Consider the following 21894-nt stretch of genomic DNA (forward strand, 5'->3'; position numbering starts at 1 on the left):
AGAAAAAAAAGGGGAAGGACGGAATAATCTCTACCAAATTTGACAACTCATTAACTACACTTTATTAAAAAGATTTAATTGCTTGCCTTATATCCTGTTTTCAGCTTTCTTCTTCAGTAGCAAATATCAATTAAATTCTAATAACAAAGAGTCTTACTGCAGTTGACAAATAATCCTTTTTAGGAGAATTGCCCTCAGTGACTCTCCACAGGCAAAATTTACAATTCTTTCAGCCACAATTCTTTGCCGCTGTTTCCTCTAACATCGGATGTGACAGGTCTGCCAGGACAAGAAACAGGCTTGCCCTTTGAGGGCATTTTCCCATATAATGAGGTGGCCCCTGCAGAAATCACTCTGCCAGTAGTGACAGGCCACTATAACTCCTGAGGGCTGACCATACAGCGGCCTATAATTTACCCAGCTGACCAGCAACAGTGTGGGACCAATTTCCTAGGATGATGTTCTGATTTTGCAGTTAAGTTGCTGTAATAGAACAGTTTATGAATGACAAGGAGCAAACTAGATCCCCTCACACCAAAAGTCTCAGGGAAATAATTTTACCTCATTTTTTGGTATAGCCTTTTTAAATAACCAGAACATATAAAAATGCTGCACACTTCTCAGAAGGCACTGACTTCCTCCAATCATAGGGTATATTCACATGGAATCTGATTCACTAACTTGGTCAGGATATGGTTGAAATGCCTCAAGCAGTAAACTGACTAGATAACTTTCAAATTCTTTTGCAAGCCCTGAGGTATGTGCTTCCTTGATTTAATTGTAAGTTTCCCACTAATGACCATTGCTCTTAATTTGTTCCAAGCAATAATGTGTCATAGCTACATAGTCACAGACTCCAAAAATTAGAAAAATAAAGAATCAGTGCAATCAGGTGGGTGAACATAAACCACAGATGACCACTGATGTTTGTGTGTGAAATACACATGTTATAATTTTTTATGTTAAGTCAAGGACAATAGTAGAGATCATAGCTCCTCCATGGAACTTCATGATTATTAGCCAGACCACATGAGTTTCAGAGTGATATTAGAAACTCAATATCTCATGCACAAAAGATATGGGAAAACAATTTATATGATTTCCAGTATCTCTTTCTTTTTCTTTTTCTAAAACTTTATATATTTATTCATGACAGACACAGAGAAAGAGAGGCAGAAACATAGGCAGAGGGAGAAGGCCCCTGTGGTTTAGCCTGATGCAGGACTTGATCCCAGGACCCCAGGATCATGAACTGACCCAAAGGTAGATGCTCAACCACTGAGTCACCCAGGTGCCCTTCCAGTATCTCTTTCAATTCCAGCCTTCTATGAGTCTAGAAATGACTTTGAGGAGATTATCGGTTGCTACCTAAGTGAACAAAGGTAGGAAGAAAACCCACACTAGATTAAGAGCTCAGATATTTGTGGTTATCTTCTGCTTATCCTATTTTATGTGTGTATGAATTTTATATATCTGTTTGGATTATATGTATAATTTATTCATATTTACTTTTTATTTTTTATTTTTAATTTTTTAAATTTTTATTTATTTATGATAGTCACAGAGAGAGAGAGAGAGAGAGAGGCAGAGACACAGGCAGAGGGAGAAGCAGGCTCCATGCACCGGGAGCCCGACGTGGGATTCGATCCTGGGTCTCCAGGATCACGCCCTGGGCCAAAGGCAGGCGCTAAACCGCTGCGCCACCCAGGGATCCCCATATTTACTTTTTAAAGAGACCTAATTATGTTATAGGAAGAATAGTGAAATCAGTTGAAAGTAGTAATCAAGTGAAGAGAAGATACGGGGATTACATAATAAGAGTCTTCCAATATAGGTCTATAAAGGCCTGTCATGTAGTGAGATCCAACTGGTTTTACATGATGCTAATAGATGTTAGGAGAAAAAAAATCGTGTTAATGATACAAACTTGCCAAGTTGTTTGAGGAGAGATAGTCTACCTCCCTTTTCAGTGAGGTCCACATACACTGAAGATTTCACTGTACTCTTCATGCTGTTTTGAACAGGTTATTAAATAGGGAATTCAAGTATCATGTCCCTTACTATCCTGTGATTTTGTCATTCTATGAATCCAGTTCCACCATCTCATTTATGAAGTGGTATTGACAAGTCCTTCTGAGATCCATCAAATCCTTTCAGAAAAGCTCATTACTCTTCAAGGATCTCTACAAGCCAAACAGATTGGTTATGGTCCTGTCTTTGGTAATTCGTAAAACCTCCTCTAGCTATTCCACATTGCAAAGAAAGTAATTTCCCCCAAGAAAGTCCCCTTGCAATTAAGTTCCACAAAACCTGAGGCTTCACAGCCCACAATCTTTAATTCACTCCTCCTGGGTAGAGTCAAACTTCATCATGCCACGAAGTGAAGGGATACCTACCACAGTCAGGAAACTAACTGAGAAAGTATATCTGTCAGAGCCTCTAGCCACCCAGAAGGAGCTCCAAGAATCTTAATCCTTAGTGAACCATGAAACTCTGGGGCAGGCAGCTTACAGCTGGGGATTTGTTTGCCTATGCAAATTCCATCATAAATCACCTCATCCTCAGTTAAAAGGCTAAGGCGAAGGCCAAGGTGCTTGTGTAGCACTATCATTGAGTCACAAAGGCTCAGGATTTATGAGACAAAACTGGCATGGATTGGTTCAATCTTTCACTAAGTTAGTTACTTTAATTCCCATTTTCCAGATGAAGAAACCATGATCTCAAATATAATAGACTTTCCTTAGTCTTAACAGTTAAGACAGAAATCCTGCCATCTGGTGCTCTATTTCCTCTTCAACCAATCTGCCAAGATCAGTGACTTCAATTCCTGTTAATGTCTCAAAAGCTAATGATGGTGGGATGCACGGTGACATTAGGTCAGTGGATAAGCCATCATTGCCTTTAATCGCTGACTGTGTAGTTGTGTATGGCAGTTGCTAAACAGTCATGAGCATTCCTCCACTCACGTCATCATTTCTGCGTTTCCTTGGTGCAGAGTCACAACATGTGTTTCTTGACAAAATGCTTTCTGTTTTCAGAGAACTTAACGGTTTCTCTCTGTTGGCTCTGAATAATAATAGGATTATAAAGGAAGCTGCAGGGCTAGGTGATTTGAGCACTGCTGGGTGTAGTCCAAGGGAAGAAAGAGGGAGATAAAATGCAGGAGATACTTAACTATAAATCCCAATGGTCACATTACAGCTCTGAATTTGTCTGGATGTGAATATAAATTTATGGGTGGATTTGGAGTTGGAAGATTTGAGTTCTCTCTCTGTCTGTGATGCACACTCACTTGTTCAGCAGGCTTGAGAACACATTTGCTCTCCCAGAGACGGAGTCTTCTTGGGGGCAGGAAAAGGATAATACCCCGTGTCCCCTAATAAGTGTGCACACATACACACACACACACACAAATGCTAGGTGCATGTGAAGACTGCATCGAACAGGTCAGCATATGGAAAAGTCCTTCTGATAATTATGAAGTAACATATACATAAAAGAAGATTGTGTGTGGAAGGCTGACCTTGAGGTGGCAACAAACAGGTACAAGGAGTCATCATCTAATAGTAATTCTGGGGTCTGTCACCACCTCCACCTAGGCCCACTGGGGTTCTAATCTTTACCCCATCATTTCCTGGTTGTGTGGCATTGAACAACCTATTTAAATTTCCCAAGGCTCATTTTCACCTTCTGTAATGGGGACAACAGTCCCTTCTTTGTCTCTGTCCTAGGGTTTTTGCAAACCAAGGAATGTGAAACAAAATGCTGTGAAATTTGAAACCTGTAATATGTCCACAATTAAAGAAATCTTATTATTACAGAACCTCAGGCTCCCAGGAAAGCCACTGGATCTCTTGGTCCTCTGGTTGGGGAAGGAAGTCAGGAGACCAGGCAGGCCTCTTAGGCACTGAATATTGTGCTGCATGTAACACAGTCGGGTGTGGTGATTAAGAGAAGGTCCTCAGGGACCACTGCTTGCATGTGCATTCTGACCCTGCCATTTGCCAGAGTATGACCTTAGGTAAACATTTCACTAGTCTGTGACTCCATTCCTTTGTCTATTATGTTAAGATGAAAATGTAAGCTCATGGGGTGATTTTAAAGATTAACTGAGCTAATACATATAAAAAAGTTTCAAGCCATGCATAGCACACAAGAATACTCTCTAAGTACTACCTACTGCTTCCCCAGCTCAGCCCAATTTGGAGCCCCTTTCTCAGGATTAGCCTGAAAAAAAAAAAAAAAAAAAAGATTTATCTCTGGGACGAGGGCCTAGAAAGGCAGGTTAATATTTATCTCTTAGTTTGTCTGCCAGAATTTGCCTTATCTAATGACTCTTCTTGGTCCCAGAGATTCAGAAGCTTATTGTTGCAAATGTCCCAAAATCAGTTTGGCTCCTCTTAATTCTTGAGTTCTTTCCTTGGTTAGTTGTCTTTTGGGATACTCAAGGTTGTAGGTCTCTTCTTCATGATTTCACTACTTTGTGAAAACGTAAACAATCAAGTATGGGAACAAATGCAGCTGCACATACTGACAGCTGTTGGCAAACAGCAGAAAGTCCCAGAACTTCTTGTGACAGGTCAATGGAAGCCCAGTTCACCATTGGCTTAGGTGGGCTAGTAGCATCTTTTTTTTTTTTTTTTTTTCTTTTTAAGATTTTATTTATTTATTCATGAGAGATGCAGTGAGAGAGGCAGAGGGAGAAGCAGGCTCCCTATAGGAAGCCTGATGGCAGGATCGATCCCAGGACTCCGGGATCACAACCTGAGCCGAAGGCAGACACTCAACCACTGAGCCACCCAGGCACCCAGGGCTAGTAGCATCTTGAGTAAAAGGGTTACCTGAGGCAAGTGTGACCATAGTCTCACGAGGATATAGCAAAATGTCTGGCTGGAGTCCCATGAATTATCCAAGCCAGAAGAGGGACAGAGAATTTCTTAGAAATTAAGTTTATGGTTCTATTCCTGCGGCAATAGACATTTTGGGTAAACAGACTCCTCACATTTTACCTCTGCAAAAGAAGAGAGTGTTTCTATAGTATTTCTAGCCAATCCACATATATTCAACCCCATGAATATTACTAATACTCATTCCTAATATCTATTATGCTCATCAATTAAGACTTCCTTTAACATCTATGAAGTTCATTAATATAATCTTTGGTCTTGACTAGAGAAGAAAAAGTTGACACCTTTGGGGTAACTGCCTCGAGGTAGAGTTTATGACCAAAAGTATGAGGTATAAATTTCCAATTCAACTAAGTAATCTACCCTACAGTAGAAATTAGTGATTAACATCCACACAATACACACACACTCACACACACACATGCCGTTTAGGCTGAAACAATTTTCTAAAGTGAATTACAGGCCAGAGATCACTTATGGTGGGAACAGCGGATGTATTTCAGGGATGGTAGTGCATTTGAGTCATTCTGTCTAAGAATTTCTCAGAAAGCTTCTTCTGGCTTTTTGGCCTAATCATCATCAAAGAGTCACTGCTTGGAATAGATCCAAATTCCTTAGATGACTTCCTCTAACTCAAGAATTGAAGTCATTGTTCTGTAGGCACCATAAACTTTAGCCAGACTGTTGCTCATATAAACCTGATGACTTCTCATTTTCTTAAGCTTGGTCTTCATTGGTCCTTCTTTCTTGAATGCCCGTCTCTGCTTATTCAACATGCTGATATTCATCCATACTTTTAATACATAATTCAAACCTTCCCTTTGATAAAACTTCCCAGGTTTTTCCAACATAAAACTCTCACTTTCATGCGATACTTACCATTTTAATTTCTAATTTAATTGTGTACTTGCCTCTACTAGACTAGATTCTTGAGGCCAGCAAATATATCTGCTCCATCTCTATAGTCATCATGGCAAAAATATGATGTCTTTCTTAGGTTGACAATCAATACCTACTTATGGAAAGGACTTGTTTTCCGTTGGATAGTAGAAAGAAGACCTGAATTATTGGAGTGAGAACCACTGGCTTTTTTACCTATAAAATGCAAATAATTATGCCCAGCTGACTTATGGCAGGTTGTTTCAAGAATCAAATAAAAATGAAGATATGAAAACCTTTCATTCATTGTGAAAATTAGATATTATTGATTCACCTATTTAAAGGATTCTCCTTTTCCTAGAATTTATAAAATTAGAAGCTATTTAGTAAACAATCACCAATTTACAGATGAAAACAATGAGGTCCAGGAAAGAGAACTGACTTTGATTAAGTCTTCCATGCAGATTCTATGACTCCCCCACCAATGTTATATTTCCTATATTGATCTAACATTTTCAAAAGCTTTTCTTATTTAGTGAGAGACCCGGAGGTTTCTAAGCCATCAACTAGATATTCTGTTTATGTTAAATTTTAAGAAAAACATGGTTCCTTCAAAATGAATCATGGGAGGTGGAATATTCTAATAGCTTACTTTCCATGTTATTTTGAAAGTGAAAGTGCTAACATAATAGTGAAGAAAAGCTTTGCCATTTCTTTTCTCTCTAATGTCAACATTTAGTTCTCACGGATCTCCATGGTTTTCTTGGGGAGCTCATTCCAGATCCTTGCCATCCCTTTGGGTGAAGTCATAGTCTACAATTCAAAGAAAGGCAACCTTTCCTCACAGGGTTTTTGTGATAACTAAATGATGCATATAATAATCTTAGCAAGTGTACTGTTTGATACAACAATTTAATCTAGTGCCAAATGAAGATTTGTTAGGGCCTGGTGATGGTCTTTTCAGTCCAATGGTTTTGATTTGAATCCAATATTCACCATTCACCAACTGTTGGCCTTAGGCAAGGTAACTGCCTATTTCTCATTTTCTTCAACATGAATTAAAATTAAAAACAGGACCTAAATCTATTGTCTTGAGGACATATGTATACTTTCTAATACAGTTCCAGTTGTATAGTGGGGCCTTCATAAATAGCAACTGCTTTTAAAGTGAGGGTCTTTTATTGCTATGTCTATACTTCTGCCAGCTATGAATGGGAGAAGGGATTTGAGCTCTTACATGTATTGCTGTATCTGGATACAGTAGGACGGTGTTGACATGCTTAATAAATGTTTGGTGAACCAGTGGATGAAAAAGCAGTAGAGAGGCCTCATAAGAGAGATCTTATCTAACTCCTAGCCTGGTCTTCACATCTGAAATACATTGGTCCTATGTGATTTTTTTATGATGATAGTCTAGAGACTGAGACTATCCAAAATTTGAGCCTCTTTCTCCATTTTTTTCCATTTGCAGTGTTTTGATAGTTACTTTCTAATCTTAAATAAGCAGCCTCATAAGATGTGATGACAATAAAGTAAACCAACATGTGCCTTGATGAACATGGAATAGTTAGAATTATTATCTGAACTGAGTTGGAAATGGCAGCAGTGCTGTGAGTGTTATGAGCTAATTCACAATTTTTTTCTTGTAAGATTTTATTTATTTACTTGAGAGAGAGAGAAGAATGAGAGGGAGGGGGAGAAAGAGAGAGAGAGCGCAGAAGGAAAGGGAGAAGCAAACCCACTGAGCAGGGAGCCCAACCTGGGCTCAATCCCAGGACCCAAGGATCATGGTCTGAGGCAAAGGCAGATGCTTAACCAACTGAGCCACCCAGACGCCCCTGATTCACACAATTCTTATTTTTGCACTTCTTAATTATGCCATTAGTCTTTCTTCTTTCTGTTTATTGTCACACTGAGTGACTCTTGTGCCAGCCAGTTGGATCCTGAAGTACCAGCTTATCTTATTCAAATCCATAGGGCTCAGTACACTCTGCTCACAACTGGAGATGAAACCAGCCTCCTCTGTCAGTCACATTATTAGTCATTCAGGAGGGAGGTGACAATAATTGTATTGATAATTCTAAGTCTAACCACTTATGACTACACCTAGTAAATAATACCTACCTGTTTCCCATAGTGAAGTTTTAATAGCTTTTACATCAGTTTTCTTACATATACAAACCTGTAAAGGAGGTAGAGAAGGTATTATGCCATTTTTTTAAGAGATAAAGGAACTAAAGCTCATATAGGTATTACCATTTCAGAGTGGGAAACTTTATGGTCTCAGTAAAACTCGGTCCTAATTTCATCTTTGGGATGAATTTGTTATTTGATGTTAGGGCACTCATGCTGTTTAGGTCTAGATTAGCTCCTCTATAAAGTGATATGCTTAGGAGCTGTCTTGGTTTCTTTCCATATTTAAGATCCAGTGTTCCCCAATGATTATTCTTTTTTTTCAAAGATTTATTTATTTGAGAGAGAGCATGAGTGGGAGGGGCAGAGGGAGAGGGAGAGGGAGAAGCAGGCTCCCCACTGAGCAGGGAGCCCGACAAGGGGTCCAAACCAAGATGCTGGGACTATGACCTGAGCTGAAGGCAGACACTTAACTGACTGAACCACCCAGGCACCCCTTCTCCAATGATTTTTGACATCATTAGGGATAAAGGGTGATGGTGGCAGAACTAGAACCTGGGTCTTCTGAATCTTAACCTAGTCTTTTTATAGACAACTGTCCATGGCCAACATGAAGATAATCCTGGGCATAACTTTTAGGCCAGAGGTTTCTAGGCCTGAATGCTCCCCAGATTCACTCAGCTTTGTTAAAAATATAAAGTGTCTTGGGGCACCTGGGTGGCTTAGTGGTTGAGTGCCTTCTGCTCAGGTCATGATCCTGGGGTTCTGGAATTGAATCCCACATCAGGCTCCCTGTAGGGAGCCTGTTTCTCCCTCTGCCTATGTCTCTGCCTCTCTCTGTGTTTCTTATGAATAAATAAATAAAATCTTAAAAAATACAAACTGTCTCAGAGAGACAGATTGCTTAGATATGTTTTTCAGCCTGTTTTGGGGACCTAGGAGTCTAGGTCATAAAATAGGATCCTGAATGTATTTGGTTCCACAGCCTTCAGTGACTTGGTGCCACTCTGGCTGTCCTTCGACTCTGATGCAGACCAATTCAATGGCTGAAATAGGATATACTGGGGATATGAAGATGCACTTTTCAAATTGCATTTTTCTCCCCTAGGAATTCTGACATTTAACTCATAGTTGTTGTCTTTCTCCCGTTTAAGGCAAAGTCTTAGGGATAGATGAAATAGGATGAATGAGCATGATGCTTAAGACCCCAGAACCATATCTAGAGGGGGAAATTATACTGAATCATCTCTCCCAAGAATATATTTCGGCAGAAATAAATTAATTTAATTAGTTGTTACCAAACAATTGATTTTCAGAAAATGACACTTTATCTCCTCATTTCTCCCAAAGAGAGAATGTGAAGGGTGGCCCCATGGTTCCTACTGTTAAGTGGAACCTAAGTGGAAGAGAAGAGGGACTTTTGTTTCTGAGCTGATAATCAGCTAAAAGAAAAAAAAGGCACTTAACAAAGTCTAGAAAGGATCTCAGTTGGGGTTTTTATCAGGCTCAAAAATGTTCCGTTTCTAGGTCTTTATAGGTTATACACAATAATAAATGAAGCTTGAGAAAATGAGACCAATCAAAGCCAATCATATTATAGAGTAAATTATTTCATATATTTTAAATTATATGATAATGTACTTTTTAAGAATTTTCATTTTTTCACAAAATAAGCTAAGAGAAAAGTCCCAAATAGCACAAGTTTCAAAGTAACTTTCTGGTTTGATCACACATGGAAAGAAAGTCAACAATATCCAGTAATAGTGACCTTTTGGCCACCAGGAAGTAGCATCACATAGTGGAGAATCAGGCACATTAGGTTTGAATGCTAACTCTGCCACGATTGCGCATGTGACTTGGGGCATAATCACTAGCCACTTGAATTCTGGTATTAAGATAAGCCTCCTAATGAGTTCTCTGCTTTTGTTGTTGACGTTCAGTCTATTCTTAACACAGCAGCCAAAGAGATCCGATCAAAATGCAAGCCAGATCATGACATACTACAGCACGATCTCCTATCTCCCTCAGAGTTAAAACCAAAGTTCTTACACTGGCTCACAATGACCTGCATGATCTGAGGTACCCCCTATTTCTCCTATCCCCTCACATGCTTCCTCTTGTTCACTTTACTCCAACTGTGCCGGCCTTCACAGCATCCCCCAAACATGCCAGGAACCCTTCTGACTCAGAGCTTTACAACTGCTATCATTTCTACCCAGATCATTCTTTGGATATCCATGTGGCTCACTTCTCTGTGTACTTTAGGTCTTTACCCAAATGTTGCCTTCTTGGTGAAACAGTTCTCAAACAGTCTTTTAAAAATCATAGCCATTGCTGTGGTGCCTGGATGGCTCAGTTGGTTAAGCATTTGCCTTTGGCTCAGGTTATGATCCTAGGGTCCTGGGATTGAGCCCCATGTCAGACTCTCTGCTCAGCGGGAAGTATCCTTTTCCCTCTCCCTCTCTCTCTGTGCATTGAAGAAAGAAATGAAATCAAAGAAATGAAATCTTAAAAAAAAAATCACAACCATTCCTCACCACGTGTTCTATCTCATTCCATGTTACTTTTTCTTCTTTTCACCATCTAACAAGCTATATATATTACTTATCTTATTACTATCTCTCTCTCCTCAGTAGAGTGTAAGCTTCATTGGGAGAGGACAGGGAATTTTGTCCGTTGTGTTCATTAATCAATTCTTAGTATCTAGAATTAATATCTAGCACATGGTAAACATTCAGTAAATTTTTAATGAACAAATGTGGGAGATAATGAATATATCGAAGATAATAGAATTCTCTAAGACTCATTTTGTCATCTGTGAAATGGAAATAATATCTCCTCATGTAGCCCTATCACATCCTAGGTACATAAATCATTGGGAATCTCTTCTTTATGTCACATAAATTATTTTCTATCATCTATACCCCAAAGATAGAATTAAAATAAATTAGTCCCTATAACACCAGCATTCCAATTCCATAGTTCCTTTATCAAGGTTTTCATTTCACAAATTAGTTTGACAAATAGGTTATTTCTGCTTGGTCCACATCCTTTTACAAAAGTCGATGCTCAATAAATATTAGTTTCCTTTTTTCCCCCTATCCCTTCATTTTATGAACCAATAAGCTCCCTATAAAGATACTTTGCTTATTTTGGTAAAATCTGAAATACCGCAATTCACAAATACTAAGCAGAGACTCAATAAATGTTGATTTATCTACATATAAAAGATCAGGACCTTACTAACATTTTTCTCTGTCTAAAAATGCATATAGTTAGGCTTGCTCAGCTGTTTGTTCCCAGGCATGAGTTATTTTCAGGGCAAGTGTGAACCCTGCTAGAGCAGCAATGATTTTGCCATATATACCTCCAGGTTGCTTATATCCCTGAGAGGCAGTGAACAAAAGGCTCAGCAGGCCCTGAGGCTGCTTTGGTTAGATTCTGCTTTCCACAGAGATCTTTCGGTGACCACATGCATGCTTCAGTTTATTTATCTAAGCACTCCTCCTGCAGGGACAGACCAGAGAAAAAGGCTAGGGTGCTGCCAGATGTGTTAAGGAAGGCAAGTGCCTGGAAAGCCTTGGATTGAGTTTCAGCTAGCAATTATAAAATGCTAAGTATAATCCGGGGCACTCTAGTTTCCCTTCCCAGACCACAGAGCCCTCAGGGAAAAGATACTATAACAAATAAAGGTGCCCTTTCAGACACGGGGAAGTAGTCACAGATTTTCAGAGAATTTTTTATTCAAGAATCCAAACTTGGATTTAGTCGTGTGTGTGTGTGTGTGTGTGTGTGTGTGTGTGTCCCCTACGTAACAATGGGTGATGAAAACAAAACGGCTTATAAGTAAAATCCCAAGTTTGAGGCCTGAGTGATATTATCCACACTCTGCTCAGTTTGCAGTCCTCTTTTCTTTAAATTCATTAGGGAAATTTTATCACATTGGCTATAAACTTCCTTCTTAAGCTGTGATGAGTCTAAAAGCCCAGAGATGGCAGATACAAAGAGCAGCCATCAGGGGAAGAAATCTTCAAGGCATTACTAATATATAGAGAAGCAATTATCTGAATGGTACAAAGATATCAGATATTGTGAAGTAGGTAATTATTAAAGAAGAAAACGCCTCCTTGAAATGTCTGTAATTAAAAATGAAGAACTAAAGGCATGTAAAAATATTGGTGATACAATACTAAAAAAGAATTAGCATTTCTTTTTCTTTTAGAGAAAGAGAGATTGAGATAGATAAAGAGAGAGAGAGAACACACCTTAGGGATACAGAGGAAGAGGAAGAGAGAGAATCTCAAGCAGGTGCCATGCCCAGTGTGGAGTCCAATACAAAGCTCAATATCAGGACCCTGAGATCATGACCTGAGTTGAAATCAAGAGTTGGACACTTAATGGACAGAACCACCCAGGTGCACTAAGAATTAGTATTTTTTTCAATGTTTATTTACTGTATGGCTGACCCCGCATGAGGCATTCTATCTAATTATCTCAACTAATCACACAGTAATCTTTAATGGCAGTTATGTTCCTACTTTATAGCTGATGAAACTGAAAACAGAAGGCAAGTGACTTGCCCCAGATAATATAGTTAAAGCTGATGAAAACTGACAACCTAGATTTGCCTACCTCCAAAGTGCACAATCAATATGTCTTATGTTACATGGACTTACTGGTTAACAAATCTGAACTTTGAGCCATTTAAAGTTGAACTAGAGCCATTTAAAACCAGGAGATGGATAATTCTCTGAAGTTTGGTGCAAGAAAAGGTACATTTCAAATGACTAACAAAATGCTAGTAAGTGTAAAATAAAATGAGATTTCTTTACTAATGACAATGATATTACTAAAATATCTTTCAAGACTTATGGTTCGGGAGCAAATGGCATAGACTCATTTCTCCCTGATCTTGTTTGCTCATACAACTAAAAACACCTGGAAATGATGTAGTAGGCAGCCATAGGAGAACTCTGAAGATAGAAAAAGAAAGTGGGCTTACTAGAGACCCCAGGACTTGATAAAAACTCAGTAGTCTGATGTCTCCTGATTTTCCACCTGGTACTGGAAGGTGGAACAGGCCTGGCATCTCAAAAGCTTTAGGAGGAGGTGGCTCAAGTAGATACCACCCCCCCACCCCCCTTACAACAGCAGACTAAGCAAGAGCCCTAGCAACACTTGCCAACCTGGAGAGCAGGCCAAAGGAAATGACATCTCAGTCCCTAAACGACAGCCTAGGAGATGCCTTCCCCACCCAGCAATGGCCCCAGCAGGGACTAAGCAGAAGCCTCACTAGCACCCAGCAACCTGGAGAAGAGCTCTCTACCCACACTGGCCCACAGTCCTCTTTCCACTCACAAACTGGTGGTACCAGGTCCAAGGAAGTACATTCTATTTCCATAGGTAACACCAGCAGAAATCAAGCCTCTGGCAAAGATCTGAAATCTGAATTATCAGTATTTTAGAAGAAAGAGGAGGAGGAATGTGGAACAGAACATTTATTTCAAGAAATAATGACTGAAAATTTCCCAAATTTGATATGACACAAATCTACACAAAGAGCTGAGCTAACTACAAATAGAATAGACTCTAAGAATTTTACCAAGGTTCATCAGAATCAAACTTCTGAAAACTAAAGACAAAGAAAAATCTTGAAAGTAGCTAGAGAAAAATGACTCTTCCTATAGGGGAACCCTAATTTGAATCCACAAATTTATTTTTTCATCAGCAACTACTGTGGTGAGAAGGAAGTGGTACACTTAGAGATAGCTGTCAACTGAATCCACATTCAGTGAGAACATTAAGTATAAAGAGGGAAAAAACTCCCAGATGATGGAAGACTAAGAAAATTTGTTGTTCACAAACCTGACTATAAAGAATGGCTAACGGTAGTTCTCCAAACAGAAAGATAATACCTGAGGAAGGCTGGGAACTTTAAAAAGGATAGAACAAAGAAGTGGATAAAAATAGGGATAAATATAATAAACTTTTTTCTCATAAGTTTTTTATAACATATTTGACAGTTAAAGCAAGAATGATAACATGTGATATGGTACTCAATGCACATAGGAAACATAGGACAGTTATATTTCTTAAATGGAGAGAGGAAAAGGACCAACATGGAAGTAAGTTTTCACTACACTGCAAATGGTAAAATTTCAACACTAGTAGACTGTAATAAAGTATATATGTATATTGTAATACCAAAAGCAATGACTAAGAAAACTATATAAAATGATATATTTAAAAATACTAAATAAATCAAAGTGGGATTCTAAATAATGTTCTTATAACCCACAGGGAGTCAATAAAAGAGAAACAGAAGAATTAGAAACAGAAAATAAATTTAAAAACAAAAAATAAAAGGAGAGACATAAGCCCTAACATTTTAATAATTACTTTAAATGTAAGTGGTCTAAATGTACAATAAAAAGACAGCTTGGCAGAGAGGATAAACAAAACAAAATAAAACAAAACAAAGATAGTACTAGAAGTCCTAGCCTCAGCAATCAGACAACGAAAAGAAATAAAAGGCATTCAAATTGGCAAAGAGGAAGTCAAACTCTCACTCTTCACAGATGACATGATACTGTATGTGGAAAACCCAAAAGACTTCACCCCAAAATTGCTACAATTCATATACCAATTTGGCAACATGGCAGGATACAGAATCAATGCACAGTAATCAGTTGCTTTTCTATACACTAACAATGAGATTGAAGAAAGAGAAATTAAGGAGTCAATCTCATTTACAATTGCACCACAAACCATAAGATACCTAGGAATAAACCTAACCAAAGAGATAAACGATCTGTACTCTAAAAACTACAGAACACTTATGAAAGAAATGGAGGAAGAAACAAAGAGATGGAAAAATATTCTATGCTCATGGATTGGAAGAATAAATATTATGGGATCCCTGGGTGGCGCAGCGGTTTGGCGCCTGCCTTTGGCCCAGCGCGTGATCCTGGAGACCCGAGATCAAGTCCCACATCGGGCTCCCGGTGCATGGAGCCTGCTTCTCCCTCTGCCTGTGTCTCTGCCTCTCTCTCTTTCTCTGTGTGACTATCATAAAAAAAAAGAATAAATATTATGAAAATGACTATGCTATCCAGAACAATCTACACATTCAATGCAATCCTTACCAAATACCACGGGCATTTTTCACAGAGTTGGAACAAATAATCCTAAGATTTGTCTGAAACCAAAAAATGACCCTGACTAGCCAGAGGAAAGTTGAAAAAGAAAACCAAAGTTGGGAGCATCACAATGCCTGACTTCAAGCTATATTATAAAACTGTGATCATCAAGACAGCATGGTACTGGCATAAAAACAGACACATAGATCAATGGGACAGAATAGAGAACCCAGAAATGACCCTCAACTCTATGGTCAACCAATCTTTGACAAAGCAGGAAAGACTAACCAGCAGATAAAATATAATCTCTTCAGTAAATGATGTTGGGAAAATTGGACAGCCCATGCAGAAGAATGAAACTAGACCATTCTCTTACACCATACACAAAGATAAAATGGATGAAAGATCTAAATGTGAGACAGGAATTCATTAAAATCCTAGAGGAGGCAAGAACCTTTTTGACCTCGGCCACAACTTCTTACAAGACAGGTCTCTAAAAGTAATGAAATAAAAGCAAAAATGAACTATTGGGACTTCATCAAAATAAAAAGCTTCTGCATAGCAAAAGAAACAGTCAACAAAACTAAAAGGCAACCTACAGAATGGGAGAAGATATTTGAAAATAGCATATCAGGTAAAGGGCTAGTATCCAAAATATATAAAGAACTTATAACATTCAACACCCAAAAAACAAACAATTCAGTCAAGGAATGAACAGAAGACATGAACAGAAATTTCACCAGAGAAGACATACACATGGCCAATAAGCACATCACTTGCCTTCAGGGAAATGCAAATCAAAACCACAATGAGATACCACTTTACACCAGTGAGAATGGCTAAAATTAGCAAGTGAGGAAACAACAAATGTTGACAAGGATGTGGAGAATGGGGAGCCCTCTTATATTGTTGGCAGGAATGCAAGCTGGTGCAGCCACTCTGGAAAACAGTATGGAGGTTCCTCAAGAAGTTAAAAATAGAGCTACCCTATGATGCAACAATTGTACCACTGAATATTTATCTTAAAAATTCAGATGTAGTGAAACAAAGGGTCACCTGCACCGCAGTGTTTATAGCAGCAATGTCCACAATAGCCAAACTGTGGAAGGAGCCACTCTGTCCTTTGACAGATATTTATATTGATATGGATGGAACTGGAGGGTATTACGCTGAATGAAATAAGTCAATCAGAGAAAGACAAGCATCATATGGTTTCACTCATATGTGGAATAAAGAAATAGTGCAGGGGACCATAAGGGAAGAAGAGGAAACTGAGTGGTGAAAAATCAGAGAAGAAGACAAACCATGAGAAACTCTTTTTTCTTTTTTAATATTTATTCATGAGAGAGAGAGAGAGAGAGAGAGAGAGAGAGAGGCAGAGACACAGGCAGAGGGAGAAGCAGGCTCCAAGCAGGAAGCCCAATGTGGGACTAGATCCTGGGTCTCCAGATCACACCCTGGGCTCAAGGCAGCGCTAAACTGCTGAGCCACCCAGGCTGCCCCCATGATAAACTTTTAACTCTAGGAAACAAACCCAGGGTTGCTGAAGGGGGGGGGGGGGGCTGAGGAGATGAGGGGATGGGCATTAAGGAGGGTGCGTGATGTGACGAGCACTGGGTGTTATACTATATGTCGGCAAACTGAATGTAAATAAAAAAAAAAACACATGATCCAACTGTTATGAATTGATGTTTGTTTCCCAGCCAAAATTCATATGTTGAAGCCCCAACCCCCAAAGTGATAATATTAGGGGGTGAGACCTTTAGGAGATACTTAGGTTTAGATGAAATCTTTTTTTTTTTTAAGATTTTATTTATTTACATAAGAGAGGGAAAGGGAGAGTAAGCATGAGTGGGGGCAGGGCAGGAGGAGAGTAAGTAGGAGTAAGTAAGAGTAAGTAGGCTCCCTACTGAACAAGGAGCCCCATGTTGGGGGGTGGGGCTCAATGAGGGGCTCAATGGGAGGGCTTGATCCTGAGACTCCAGGATCATGACCTGAGCCAAAGGCAGCCACTTAACTGACTGAACCACCCAGGTGCCCCAAAATGAAGTCTTTAATAAAGGTGGAGCTCCATCATGGGATTTGTGAACTTATAAGAAGAAGAAGAGACACTAGATTTCTGTACTCCTGCACCTGTGAATAATAGTAGTCATTCCAGAGTTAACACAAAGTCAACGAAAGAAGGGATATATTTTAACAGCCCCTTTCATCTCATATCTTGTTTTCAAATTTTTGCCTCTCACTTAAGGTTATGATGAGAAAGACTGTCCCCTTCCTTCTATCCCCGTGTTTCCATCTGTTTATCTCTTGTTTACCATAGTGATCACAATTTTAAACTTGGAAACACTATTTCATGAGAAAAAAAAATGGAAGACTCAAAGTTTGGAATAAAAAAGCAGTGCAAAGATAAAGGAAGTAAGATCAATAATCCCAGCAAAAGTTTTCTCATTTTATGGATAGATTAGTATATTTAGTGAACAAATATCTAATCTGAAGTTTCTCTTTAAAAGATGCTGACTTGAATATCACATCAGTACATATCCTGTCAATAATGTCTTCTAACCTGAATGAGAAAAGATATGGCTTAAAGATTAGTAAGTGTGTAGCAAGAGAGACTCCTGACTTTGGCAAGAGAAAAGTGGCTGATTCAGTGGATCGGAGCCCAGCATGAAGAGTGCAGAAAACCTGCAAGGAAACTGGGGTGCCTGGGTGGCTCAGTTGGTTAAGCATCGGCCTTTGGCTCAGGTCATGCTCCAGAGGTGATTCGGGATCACAAGCCATGTCGAGCTCCCCACTCAGCAAGGATCCTGCTTCTCCCTTTCCCTCTGCCATTCCCCCTGCTTGTGCTCTTCCTCTCCCTTAAATAAATAAATAAAATCTTAAAAAAAAATTGAGGCAGATGACCTGCTACAGCAAAACACATATTAGATTCCACAACACCTGACTCTTACCTCCTGCCACAGTCTACTTCTTTGGGTGCATGTGATCCTAGAACTGTTAGGTTATTCCTTTTAGTAAAGTCTGAGAATTGAAGGCAGATATTTTTCAAGTCCTTTACAATAAGACAAAGAGAGGTGACAAGACCCAAGCTAGAAGGCTCAAAAGGTAGGCTGGCTCCTATCTGTGGTGAAGGTATTAGAAGAGGTTTGGTTCCACTTCTAGCAACATGGTCCTTGATGTGAAGTCTCCTTTAATCACTTCTATCATATGAAACAACTTGCACACTGTTAAGATTTCAGATAATGCACTTAAAGCACCTGGTACCTAAAAAGTGGGCAGAAATGTTTATAATCATGGTTTATCCCACAGTTTAAGCAATCTCTTTAAAGTCAAGAACAGCTATAAATTTTTAAATCTGACCAACAGAATCTCATTTCAAAGTTTTCCAATCTGAAAGACTGATTAAGAGAAGAAAGGGGGAGGCAGGTGGAGGGATAGGGTAACTGGGTGATGGGCATTAAGGAGGGCGCTTCATGGAATGAGCACTGGGTGTTGGGTGCCACTGATTAATCACTAAACCGTACTTCTGAAACTACTAAGACACTGTTAATTCATTGATTTAATTTTTTTTTTTTTAAAGGAGTAGGAAGCACAGTGGTCTTGGAATCCTGGGTTTACACTACTTTTGCAATGAACTTGGACAGAATCCCTTACTACTCTGGCCTCCAGTCTCATCAGTTATAAAATTTGTTTATTTGCAAATGCATTTGGTTGTCCCAGTTACCACGCACTCACGAGCAGTTCAGCTTGGCCATGGTAATTATAGTAGTAGTAATAATAATAGCAGTAGTGCTTACCACATGCCTGGCATTATTCTAAGCTCTTTATACATATTAACTGATGTAACACATTAACTGTGTGTAATAAGTAGTATTATTACTATTCTCACGTTTCACAGAAAAGGAACCAAGGCACAGAGAACATCAGCAATTGTCTTGAGGTCACCACACATAGTAAATTGCAAAAAGAAAGATTCACATGCAAAAGAAAGATTCTCTCTGGAACCACACTCCAGACCCCTAGCCACCATACATCTCCCCTGCTGACATTTTTGAAGAGAAAATCAGAACTTTTAAGACAAGTCTTGATGGATGGAAAGAAAGAGGGCACAAAATGATGATCTAGAACTGGGGTAAAGGAGATGTCTACTCCAGTTCACCAAGCATTAAAGCTTTCACACCTCTTTGGGGCTTTGGCGGTCTGCAGTAGCTCCAAAGTTTGTGCCCATGAAACAAACAAAAAAGGAATTCTGTTTGACACTGATGGCATGCTGAATATGCATGAAGGTTTCTTGCATATTTTGCATTTTACCCCCCCATCTGTGTTCTAATGCATGCAACCTCAATTTTCTTTCTGATTCAGCTTGTGCACAGCTCATTAACATTGAACTTTGACAGAAGAAGAGAAGCAAACACCCCATGTCATTTTTTCCCTATTTATCATTTGCTTTTAATTTTCACTTAATTCTTAAATGTGAGATTTTTTTCCCCAAGCTGTCAGAAGAGAATAAACAGTAAAAAGAAGAGAAGAGGCATATGGTTTGTGCAATAATTCCCCCTTGTTGTAGAAGTCCCGATTCATCTCCTGGTTGTGATACCAAATCCTGTCGGGACAGAAGAAGGAAGTGTGTGTGACTGAAGAATGTGTGTGGCCAGAGCAGGTGGGGCTGAAGTAATCCTACCTGCTTTAAAAATACACACACACACACATATATATATATATATATATATATATATATATTTTTTTTAAGGTGCCTTTAAAAAGATGTTTTAGTCGGTTTAGCATCTACCTTCAGCTCAGCACATGATCCTGGAGTCCTGGGATCCAGCCAGAGCCTGTCTTGGGCTCCCTGCTCAGCGGGGAGTCTGTTTCTCCCTTCCCTTCTGCTCCTCCTCCTACTCATGCTCTCCCTTACTCTTGCTCACATTGTCTCAAATAAATAAACTTTTCTTTAAAGAAACCATTTAAAAATATTTTAAATATTTTTTTAAACGTGTTAAATGCTGCCTGAGAAATAGAAACTCTGTCTTAAACAGCACAGACTTAAAGTTTTCTTCCTGATTCATGCATTTCTGATTATGGGGAACCCCATTTCTGATTATGGGGAACCCAACATTGCCTTTTCCGAATCTCTCTTCCTCCTTGTGGCTTGTCTGCTCATGGATTATGTCCACATTGGCATATGAAATTTTTTGTGCTCATTATTCCCTAATGGAGTTGTTGAAAACACACATGAGAAACTGTATCACTTTTAACTCCAAGGAAAACTCATTGCAGTAGAAATGCATAAACCCCGAGGAGACCAGTTTGCCTTGGCTTTAGATCTTCAGTGCCCCACTTCAAAGTATCTTTCTCTTATTAATGATCCCAGTGATTACTCGGTTTGTCATCCTAGATAATGAATGTAATCAAAATTGGGAGTTCAAAAATTAATACTTGAAATGGTAAGGTGATATATATAATATTTATATATCTATGTATGTATTCATGTGTATATATGCATATGTATATTTGTATGTATCTGCATATCTGTGTGTTTATGTATTAAAGACATATATATATCTTTATTTTTTTAAGATTTTATTTACTTATTAGAGAGAGAGAGAGAGAGAGACCATGAGCAGAGGTAAGGGCAGAGGGAGAAGGAGACTCTCCGCTGAGCAGGGAGCCCAATGTGGGGCTCGATCTCAGGACCCCAGGATCATGACCTGAGCTGAAGGCAGACTCTTAACCGACTGAGCCACCAGATGCCCCAAGATACATATGTCTTTAATTCCTAACTCCTCCCAAATCCAAGTTTCTTCACTTAGGTTTCTAATTCTTGAAAACTGGGAGTTTACCTTTCAAAGTGATCCCTAAACACATGTGTTAGTACTTCAAGTCTGCAAATCCAGGTTATTCATTTTCTACTAAGATTGAAGGTAAGCGGTGAAACTGTCACTTCAGAGAATGGGAGGTGACAAAGGCAAGATGAAATATTACTAGAATAATTACTATTGGACTAGCATTGTCTTTAATTTTAAATTTAATATGACACATTACTTATTAGGTAATGTGGACCAAATTTTCCAGTTGTGATAATGCCAGAATAAAGAAGTGCACACCACATAACCCCTCAGGATAAGCTATCTCCCATGCTTGCAAATAGGATCCTTCCCCCACCCCCCTTGTCCCACTGCTGCTGGCCCCTCCTGCCTTTAAAACAATCTATTGGCTTCAAAAGTATTCATTAGGATCAAATCTAATAATATTCACGGGGTTTACAAGGTTCCTGCCTATCCTGACCCTTTCCTATCTCTCCAGGTACAGCTACCTGCCCATTAAACTGTAGACACATTGACTTTGTCTTTGTTCATCCAATACTCAAAACTATTTCTCTCTTTAGGGATTTTGGGCATCTTGTTCCTTCTCTTTGGTAGATTCCCACCCATGCCCACATAAAGCTCAATCTCTGCCTAGTTAAATGCCACTCTCTTAATAGCCTATGAGGTAGGTAGTACTCACCTGACTTCAAGAGAAGCCCAAAGAAAAATCTTAAAAGCCCAAGAAAGGAATAGCCAGTATCTGAACTTGGTTTCCTCTGATTTCTTGGGTCTTTTTTCTCTGCCAATGAACACTATCTCCCTTTCAAAAGCCTGAAATTTTAATGACATTTTTGTGTGTGTGTATTAAGGCTGTTTAGCAGAATGCTAAAAGTTTTATTTATTATTTTTTAAATATTTTGTTTATTTATTCATGAAAGATACACAGAGAGAGGCAGAGACATGGGCAGGGGGAGAAGCAGGCTCCCTGTGGGGATCCCAATGTGGGATTCAATCCCAGGACCCCAGGATCAT

The 21894-nt window shown here is 39.1% G+C and overlaps 1 protein-coding gene across 25 annotated transcripts in view; it reads left to right on the forward strand.

The window, feature by feature from the left end:
- LOC144283253 (uncharacterized) overlaps positions 1 to 21894 on the forward strand; it is a 106668-nt gene that overhangs the window by 15076 nt on the left and 69698 nt on the right. For 2 of the 25 annotated variants that reach the window (XR_013351693.1, XR_013351702.1), the window contains one exon: positions 17569 to 17921. The exons of 21 other annotated variants lie outside the window; for them this stretch is intronic. The gene's annotated coding sequence lies outside the window, so the exon portion shown is untranslated. Of the gene's footprint in view, positions 1 to 5904; positions 6058 to 17568; positions 17922 to 18638; positions 18809 to 21894 lie in introns of those variants that run through there. 2 more of the 25 variants (XR_013351703.1, XR_013351691.1) reach the window with 2 other exon arrangements.

Source organism: Canis aureus, chromosome 14 (genome assembly GCF_053574225.1).
Source record: "Canis aureus isolate CA01 chromosome 14, VMU_Caureus_v.1.0, whole genome shotgun sequence".
NCBI classification, from domain to species: Eukaryota; Metazoa; Chordata; class Mammalia; order Carnivora; family Canidae; genus Canis; species Canis aureus.